This window comes from Saccopteryx leptura, chromosome 8 (genome assembly GCF_036850995.1).
Source record: "Saccopteryx leptura isolate mSacLep1 chromosome 8, mSacLep1_pri_phased_curated, whole genome shotgun sequence".
Classification (NCBI taxonomy): Eukaryota; Metazoa; Chordata; class Mammalia; order Chiroptera; family Emballonuridae; genus Saccopteryx; species Saccopteryx leptura.
In genome coordinates this window covers 20,582,952-20,592,816 of record NC_089510.1, presented here as the reverse complement: position 1 = coordinate 20,592,816, position 9,865 = coordinate 20,582,952, and positions in this window count along the sequence as shown.

The following is a 9,865-nucleotide window of genomic DNA, read 5'->3' as shown; positions in this document are numbered from 1 at the left end:
AGAGCAAAGTGGGAAAATCTCCGGGTGTAAAGCCAGTATCCATGGCCACCATCACAGCCGCCTGGCCCATGCAGGTTCACATTAGATTCGGACAGACGGTAATGCAACAATGGAGCCAAGAACTGGTGGGCCATCATCTTTAATCCTAGCTTGCATCTGGCGGGCAAGTAAAAACACACACTGGGCTCCAAAACCCACTCATTCAGTGCTCACAAAGCTACTGGCTTATCCGAGTTTCCTAGAATCAAAGGTTTCTAGCTCACCAGACTTATTTACCTCTGTTCCCCATCTCCGTCTCCCTGCACAAATTCTGCACAAACTGGCTTCTCCTTCAGCACTCCACCATCTTGGCTGCTTCTCCTCTCCTCCACGTGGCCTTTCTCTGCTCTCTAATGCTATCTCAGGAACTGACAGAGCAAGCTCCCAGTCTGCCCCACATTATAGTGTAGAAATCAAAACCTTTAATCCAATATACAAAGAAGAAAGTCTCTGATACAAAGCCACCCATCTGAGGCATAATGGGATTCCACATGAGAGTGCACCACCCTACATCAAAAAGGGTGGGAAAGGCTTAGTCCCAAAACCAAGTCCCAGGCTACAAGGATCCTGCCTGCCCACAACCCGCCCTCAACACACATTAATATAATCACACCCATCCCAAGCAAGAAGAGCAATCAATACCATCACCTGGGCAACGGGCTTCCACGTGGGCAGCACCATCTTTAACAAAGTGAGCATAATATATTTTATCTGCCCAACACTGGGATTGGATAAAAATTACTGAAACTTCTTTTACATAAGCAGGAATAAGATAGTTCATCATTAATTAACACAGTAACAATAATAATGAGGAGATTTGTGGGTTCCTGCTTATTATCTGGTAATATATAGTAGATGCAAAAGACATAGACAGGCTAGATTAAGCTAAACATTGACCTTTGTTAGAGAATAATACTTCCCTAGGACAGGACTACCCACCACAAACTGCATTAGTTAGAAAGCTTTAATTTCAGACCATCTCTCTCAGTGGTAGTCAACCTGGTCCCTACAGCCCACTAGTGGGCGTTCCAGCTTTCATGGTGGGCGGTAGCAGAGGAACCAAAGTATAAATAAAAATATAGATTTAACGATGGTAAGTTGTTTTTATAAAGATTTATTCTGCCAAACTTAGCAAAAATCCGACATAAAGTAAGTAATTATTATTATATGTTTTATCTTGCTGTAACTCTGCTTTATAAATTTTATAAAGTTACTTCCCTACTTTATAAATCGCCATTACTGTGGAACCGGTGGGCTGTTAGAAAATGTTACTACTAACAGAGATACAAAAGTGGGCAGTAGGTATAAAAGGTTGACTACCCCTGGTCTGTGTGGTTACTTCAGGTCTGAGTCTGCAAGGCCGCCATGCAGGCTTTCCCCCAAGCTTGTCAGGCTCAGCATGTGGCCCCTTTTTGTTCACAGGGTTTTGGAATTTCAGGGGAGAGTTAATCAGATCATAATCAAAGTTAATTGGATCCTGGTCTGTGGGTGTTCCGTCCTCTGAGAACAAAGGCTTTGCTTGCTGACCCCTGGGACAAGATCTCCTTACGTCACTAGGCCAGCTCAGGCATCCCAGCTACCGGAGCAAAGCCTCTACTTGCATTAAGCCCACTGACCATAATCAAAGCTACCAATACTCAAGCTAGAATTTCAACTCTTGAGTTCCCCATCAGTTTCTATGTCAACCGAAATCGATAGAGAGGACCGGAACTTTGCACTGTCCTAGAAAACCCCCCACTTTTCTGACACTGAACGTACTAGGATCCGTATAATTGTATTTTTACTTAGTTTATGTCGGGTGGCACAAAAACTGAAAAAAAAAAAAAAAACCCTAGATCTTCGGCTTTTTAATTCTCATGCACAACTGATGGGTGTTCTGTCTGACAGCCTTCACAGGACCAGGCTGGAGGCGACCTCCATCCTCATCTCTGCTGCTTCTAGGTCCTTCTCCCGTCATTATCCCTAACCCTGCTCCCACCTGTCTCATCAGATCACATCACCTCTGCTTATTTCTCTTATCTACTCATCCCCAACAACCATCCCTTTAATTTTCCTTTGCTCCCACTTTATAGTTACATTGTACAACATTCCTGTAACAATCCCAGGTGATTTCAGTATCTAACAGACCTGGAATTTCCCGTAGCTCCTCTCTAATAACTTTAACCTGCCCCTTACCTCAGGCACTCTCAGGATCACAGTGTACATTTCAACATTACCAACAGTGGCACACTTCCGTAATTCAGAATGTCAAATACTCAACTTTCTTTCCAATGGATTCCCTTTACTACCGAACTCGAATAACCGTTGTATCCACCCAGCAACTAAGTCCGCTGAGTTTACTACATGCCAACGACCGTCCTGTGCAGTCTCTTTCTTCTTCAATTTACTTTGCATAGTTTCCCACTACAGTCATTTGCAAAAATAATTTCTTAACCCCTTTGTGGTTTCACTGCACTCATGAAAAGGAAAAGCCTTAGTCAAAGAGGAGCGCCGTGCACAGGCGCAAACTGGGGTACTCGCCTGGCTGAGGTGGCCAGCGGTGGGACACGGGCCCGGGAAGCCCCCGGGTTAACCTGCGTTGCTCAGCTGGTGCACTGACTCCGCCTTCTTGGCCAGCACTGTCCCTGTCCTGCCCCTGCATTCGGGGCAGTGTTGGCCGGAGAGGCAGCTAAAGGCAGGGACGGGACTTCCCCAGACTGACCTCTCCTCTGCCTGGTCTGCACAATCACAGTACTGGGACCTCAGTGCTCACCTACTCTGTAGCATCCCCCATGAGCTCCCCTTGCCACCCGAGGACATCCGGATCTGCGTCTGCGCCCTAGCTGAACACCAGAGCCCCAAATCCTACCCGATAGAGCTCCGTCCTCGGGCCCGGAGCGATAGCGCTTCCTTCTCCCGAGCAGCCCACGCCTGTGCATCCCCACGTTGGATCCCGTATCTCTGATGTTATTATTCTGTTCGCCCCACAGCCCTTTTCTATAGACTGGTTGTTAAATCACACGATAGAAACACACACACATGCGTCGTATTTAAATATAATTGCCTTAACAATTTGGTAGAAAACACACAATGAAGCTCTGGTTTGTCTTCAAATGCAGGATGACTAGTTCTAGTGAGCTCTTGTGTGTGTGTGTGTGTGTGTGTGTGTGTGTGTGTGTGTGTGTGTGTGTGTCGACTTTCTTGCATTTCCTAGTCACTTATTCCCCTGCTCAATTCACGCCCCCAAGGTACCAGAGGTCAATTTTGTTTCACACTTTCTCTCCAGGGTCTCCTCCTCTTTCTGATGTTATCATTCTGCTGTCCGTTTTCCTTAAAATAAATGAAGCTACTGGATAAAGCTAAATCCTTCAATGGTCCACCAGCTCCAATCCTTATTTATTGAAAAAATTATCTTTCACCCTTTTTTTCTCTCTCTCCTGAATCACCAATATTTGTTTTCTTTTCCTGTTGGATAATTCTCATTAATATGAAAACATTATTATTGTTTTTTAAGTGAAAGGAGGGGATATAGAGTGACAGACTCTCCCGTGCACCCTGACGGTGGTCCACCAGGCAACCCCCATCTGGGGCCGATGCTTGAGTTCTGAACTATCCGCAGCCCAGGAGGGCCTTCCCAGAACCAATGGAGCCACTGGCTGGGAAAGGGAAGAGAAGCAGATGGTTGCTGCTGATGTGTGTGCCCTGACTGAGAATGGAACCAGGGACACCAGCTTACCGGGCAGGGCTCTATCCACTGAGCCAACTAGCCAGGGCCAACATTCTTATTTTCATCATGAGATTGCAGTACTTTCTTTAAACTTTTATTGCAGTATTCAATAATAATGTATTGCGATTATTTAATAGTGACTTTCTCTAGTTCTACTTCTCATGAACAATAAAGTAGATCTTTGCCATCTTCATAACTATAGCATCTTCATAACTGTGCATAATCTGTGGCACAAAGTAGGTGCTCAATATAATTGGTTGCTTGAATAAACTAAATAGATCTGGGAATATCTTTAAGTAGATGAAAATAGTTCAACATATGTGAATAGTTAGAATACTCAAATGAAATAAAACAAGTTAAAAATCATACCTGTTGAATATAATATTTAACCTCAGATATCTGAAAAGTAGAATTTATTTAGAACCATTTTCCTTCATAATGTGAATATTTAAAAAAACAAACTGTGTCATTGATATCTCTTTATCACTAGCAAGAATGAATTTCCTTGACTTGGTGCTAAGTTCTCCAAGTACAGAAGTGTTTGGTGCTGGTAGAATACCTCCTTGCTCTTAGATAACTGCTGCTGTGTAATATAAAAAATTCTAATTTCCAAGCCTCTCATCATCTGGCTTCCAGATGTAATCTATAAGGCTTTCATGGAACACCAGAAGGCAAAGAAAGGGAGAAAACAGGCTCTTCCTGCTCCTTTTCTGAGGCAAATTTATCTGCCCTTTGACTCAAGAACCCATGGGCGCCCCTCTGCTATTACAGCCCCACCACTGCTGAAGCTCCTAGGGAAGAATTCTGGCTTCTGGGTTTTTCCGTTTCTCTCCAGCCATGGCATCACAGCTTCCTAATGCTGCGAATCCCTGGACTGTCTCACCACCCCTGTTTGCCTTCTCACCTGTTAACTAACACTCTAAAATTTTATAGTGATTTCTGTTTTAGTGGCTGTGTCCTGTCACCTTAGTTTATATATTTTACCCACATTAAATAATACATTGCGTGGCATAGAGTTGGTAGTGAATAAACCTTTAATGCTGATTCTGCAAGAAATCATGCCATGTGATAGATACAAACACAGCTAAAAGGCCTTGTAATTCTGCTCAGACGTCTTTTCTGTTTTGCTAGAACAACGAGCCGGCTCTGGCTCTTAACAGTTGTTTCTTTCTCTGTCTCAACCGTCTTCCTTTTAGGTTCATCCGTTAAGCATCCGCCAACTCACCCAAACATCATCTCCAGCACTTCCTCCCCAGGTCATGACACCTCAACAGCTAAGGCTTTCTATATTTATCTTTTATAGCACTTTATACATATCCACCACATTTATCAGAATTAGTAAACTTATATTCATTTTTGTGAATATTTGGGTAATGTCTGTTCCCCTCTCTGGAATGTGTTTTATATAAAGGAAGAGGGAACGTCTGATATGCTCAGTATGATGCCTCCATTTCATATGATGTCTGGTGTCTTTTCGTCATTAAAAATTCTTTTGGAATAAAGGAGGAAAAAATGTGAAGAAACATATGGGGTATTTGTTAAATGCAAGATTTTTAAGAAAACTGGATAATAAGGTAGAGAAAGAGGGAATAATCTAAGACTAAATCGAATGGAAAGGCAGAATTAAATTAGAAAGATGTTTATATATAATTTTAACTGAAAATAGTGGGAATTATTAAAGTGTTCTAATGAGGGGGTACAAATGAAATCCAATTCACATTTAAACAAGGTCAATGATCATGGTTTGAATTACTTATCCTTAGGACTGTTGTTAGAACATAGGGAATCTGAAGTGGAAATAAATTTCATCTGGTTTCCAAATTTAATCTTTATGATTAATAGAACTAAATTACTATTTATTATTTAATCTTTTTATTCTATTTTTCCGGTTATGCTATCTTGTTGGCTTTTTAAAAAATTTTTTGGACATTACAATTGTTACATTAAATTGTTGTCTTCGGATAATAGTCTGATATGTTTGCCAAATCCCTTCCCTAAGTAACATAAAATATCACTGGACCATATGTTGTATGTGTGTGGTGGGGTTTATTTTCAAAAGGATTTATCAGCTTTTATTTTTGTAGTTGTTTCATTGTTCATACTGAGGTTAGACCATAAGAAGAAAAATGTAAAACTGTCAATTTCCAAGTAACTTTTGCCTTAGAATTTTGAATCGGTAACATGACCTGTGTGTCTCTTCTGAAAGAGAGCAGTGGAAAGAGGTCTAGCAGGTTAAACCAGAAGAGAGAAGAAACCATATTTCCATATCCTACCACACAGCCAGTAAGCCAGTAAGCCAAGGGATCTGAAGAGAGTCCCAGGTCATTCGGAAGAGACTTCGAAACAATACATCTATTGTTGCTATATTATTGAAATGGTAAGGAGAGACTGATTCATAATTTTCAGAGCTCCCTGCCAAATGAAGATGTGACACTCTTTGTTTAAAAAAAATAATAAAGGCTTTTTTTTTTCTGTACTGTTTCTCTTAACCTGAAATCTTGTTTTTTATTTGGCACTTAATGTAGTACTACTTAGGGCCTGAGGACATTCGTGCATAGGGTGAATGCAGATTCTTGTAGACACCTTGTCTGCCCTGAAACTCCATACTTGCGACAGGGACATCCTGACCTGAACCTCCCTATACCTGTGTCTAGGCTTCTCTCTGGCCATGGGCTGCAGTGATCGCCTGCTATTAGCTGGAAAGGGCCTAGCCTAGAGCCGGTCCACACAAGCAAAGAGGTGGTGACAGGAAGAATCCTATGTGAGAGGAAGCCCCAAGCCCCACTTACAAGTTCCATTACCCTATAGGACTTCACTCACAAAACACATTCTGCAATAACATTATTAAACGCTTCAAGATGGTCACTGCAGGGCAACCTCACCAATCACCCCCACCCCCAGCCGCCACCCATGAAGCCAGCTCTGACAGTAAGCATAGGATGATTGTGCCAACTAACACTTCCTTCCATGTAAGAACTAGAATGCTTGAGATTATAAATGTAAGCAGACATCAAGCTATATGATCTATATTTATACATTTGACAAAATGTAATTCTTTTTCTCAATGGAGTTGCTTTAGCTTGCTTGTCGTGTTGTGCTTTCACCATCTATTTGGGAAGAATTTCCACAGATATTTCAGGGGCTTTGCCTCTACAGCTTTAAATCCATTTGAAAAATAAATTGAAAAAAATGCATTTATTTTCACCATGTACTCCCCAACATCTTTATACTCCCCTGGAGTACCCAAAACCTCTCTTAATAGAAAGTTGTTCAGGTCTAACCTCCGGGGATTACTGTCTTCCCGAACTGTCCCTCTCTCCTTTATATGCACCTATTAAAAAAGAATAAATCTCTCATTAGGTTCCCACTTACTGTGAGCAACTTCATTAAATACAATTTAAATCACAATTGTATTTTAATCATTCATTTGTGAGGACACTAAGAAAAGCTCAGAATCTTACAAAATTTAGCAACTGTGACTAAGATTCCTGCAATACAGATTACGGCTGTGACAGATGAACACTACTAATAATGCTCTGCAAACAATGTCGGGGAAAGACAATCTGATTTATGTGTTCCCATCGGCAGAAAATTATAAAATAGAGACAGTGGAGTTCAGGAGATAGATTTATGTTCTAAATTTGGCTCTTCCACTAAATTGGCAAATGTGTGACCTCTTATACTTGAGTTTTCTCTTTTGTAAAATGTGGCTCTAGTTTCGAAGACTTTTTCAAAATTACCTTCTAGTGGGAAAATGATATTTCTTCTCTGTCTCTGGAGAAGCAGAAGGTGTTTGAATCACCTAGTGGGAAAAGCAGTACTCGACTCTCTGAATCTATGTGTGATTGTGTGTGTGTATTGGGGAGGTGGAGAAGATTCCCACATCAAACAATTTTCTGACACCGGGTTCATGTCCTACACTTTAATTCAATTCTCGCACTAACTACAGAGAGGGCAGACTCCACAGGCTAAGTAAGGGCTCAATCTCACTGGTCTGCCCTTGACTTCAGATGTCAATTGCAAGTCCCCAGGTTACCTACAACTTCTGTCTGACTTGGCTACAAATCAGAGGTTTCTACAACCTCTTCCTTGGTTCTGATCCCATTTGATACAACAGTACAGGAAAGTCAGAAAAACTAGATTACAAAGGATGTAACTCAGGAACAACTAGATGGAAAAGATTTACAGGACAACGTATGGAGAAACAGGGGTATGTATAGTACTCTGTCTCTCAGTCCTCGCCCTCCCCGCACCTCCACACATGCAACAACCAGAAAGAGCTCTTTTTTTTTTTTTTTTTTTTTTTTTAATTTACAGAGACAGAGTGAGAGTCAGAGAGAGGGATAGATAGGGACAGACAGACAGGAACAGAGAGAGATGAGAAGCACCAATCATTAGTTTTTTTATTGTGACATTAGCTGTTCATTGATTGCTTTCTCATATGTGCCTTGACCGTGGGGCCACAGCAGACCGAGTAACCCCTTGCTCGAGCCAGCGACCTTGGGTCCAAGCTGGTGAGCTTTGCTCAAACCAGATGAGCCCACACTCAAGTTGGTGACCTTGGGGTCTCTTTACCTGGGTCCTTCCGCATCCCAGTCTGATACTCTATCCACTGTGCCACTGCCTGGTCAGGCCATAAATAGCTCTTAAAACTCCATACTTCAGGGATTTTTTATATCCGTATTCTTTAGGGATATTTTTGTCATTACATGGGTAAGACTGATGAAATCATCAGCCAGCCGTCAGGGCGGTGGCTGAAAGTTTGAGCTCTTTGATCCCATTGGTCGTTTCCCCTGGCACCAGCTCCTGAGGCTCTCCAAGAACCTTCAGGTCCTAGTCATCACGTAGCTCACACAAAGACTTGGATCATTTCTGGAGATCCCAAGGGGTTGGGGAGCTGTACTCTATGAACAGGAAAGGAATAATGCTATTCCTACACCTTATTATCAATATTATAGGTAGTGCGCTGTGTGAGAAAGACAAAGTGAATGAGAAATGTTTCTATGGCTGAGAATATGATGTGATGTTTTTAGTGTAAGGCTATATAATGACATATAGGCAGGTTCTAGCCTGGAGTTCATGGTTAGATTTAAACTGTGCCCTAATCTCTGTGCCAAGTACTGTGTGCATGTCTTATTTTACATGACCCCATCGTATTAGCGGGGAAATTTGTAAGCAAAATATGATTAAAAATACTAATGCCTTCTATAACACATACAGGCCAAAGAAGGGACTTTAGTTTCACATGGTGCACTGTATGTGTTATTTACTGCTTAGGAGCAGGAAAAACCCGAAGCATAGGATTCAATATATAGCAAAGAGGTGCAATGTGATTAGGTTTATATTTTCATTCAGTTTTAAAGAGTTACTTTATTGAAGCAACTGAACATGTAATTGGTATAGTATGTTCATAATATGAAAGTATTTAGAGCACAAAACCCACCCTTTCCCCCCATGATGGAGCTTCAGATTTCATGGAATGCTGTCCCTTTTTGAGATCCCATTTTGTGAAGTTTCTCTGATCCTTGGTAGAAGGGTATTAGGACATGGTCTTATTTAATAAAATTGCCAAATAGATAAAAACTTACCTTTAGAAAACATTTCCAATTCTCTTTTAATTATTTTTTATCTGAACACATTGAAAAAATTTCCACATCCTGATTATTCTCTTAATTTGGGAGTAAAAAAAGACATGTATTCTAACACATCAATTTTACCAATTAAATATTTTCAAATCTATGCTCTTTTCCAGCAATATTTTATCAGTTTGTAAAACATTACATTATTATTGCACACCAACTCCAGTCTATGTAAAAATGCATTCTTTAAATTTGTTTTGTATTCATATTATATGCACTCTATGTATAAAGATTTAGTTTAGAAAGACAAAACAAATTATAGTTTTGATAGTATGTGCAGGACATATGCTTTTAGTATTTTTAATGATGTGTTGACTCTGGTCACTTTTATGGTCACTCTTTAGAAGATGAGTTAATTTTCTAAATTTTCTGGTGCAATAAAGCATTAGCTTATTAATCAGTTCTACTTAAAAAAAAATCAACACAGAAAGCCTTCAGAGAGAATAACCATCAAATTCAAGACCCTAAACAGTGGTTGAAA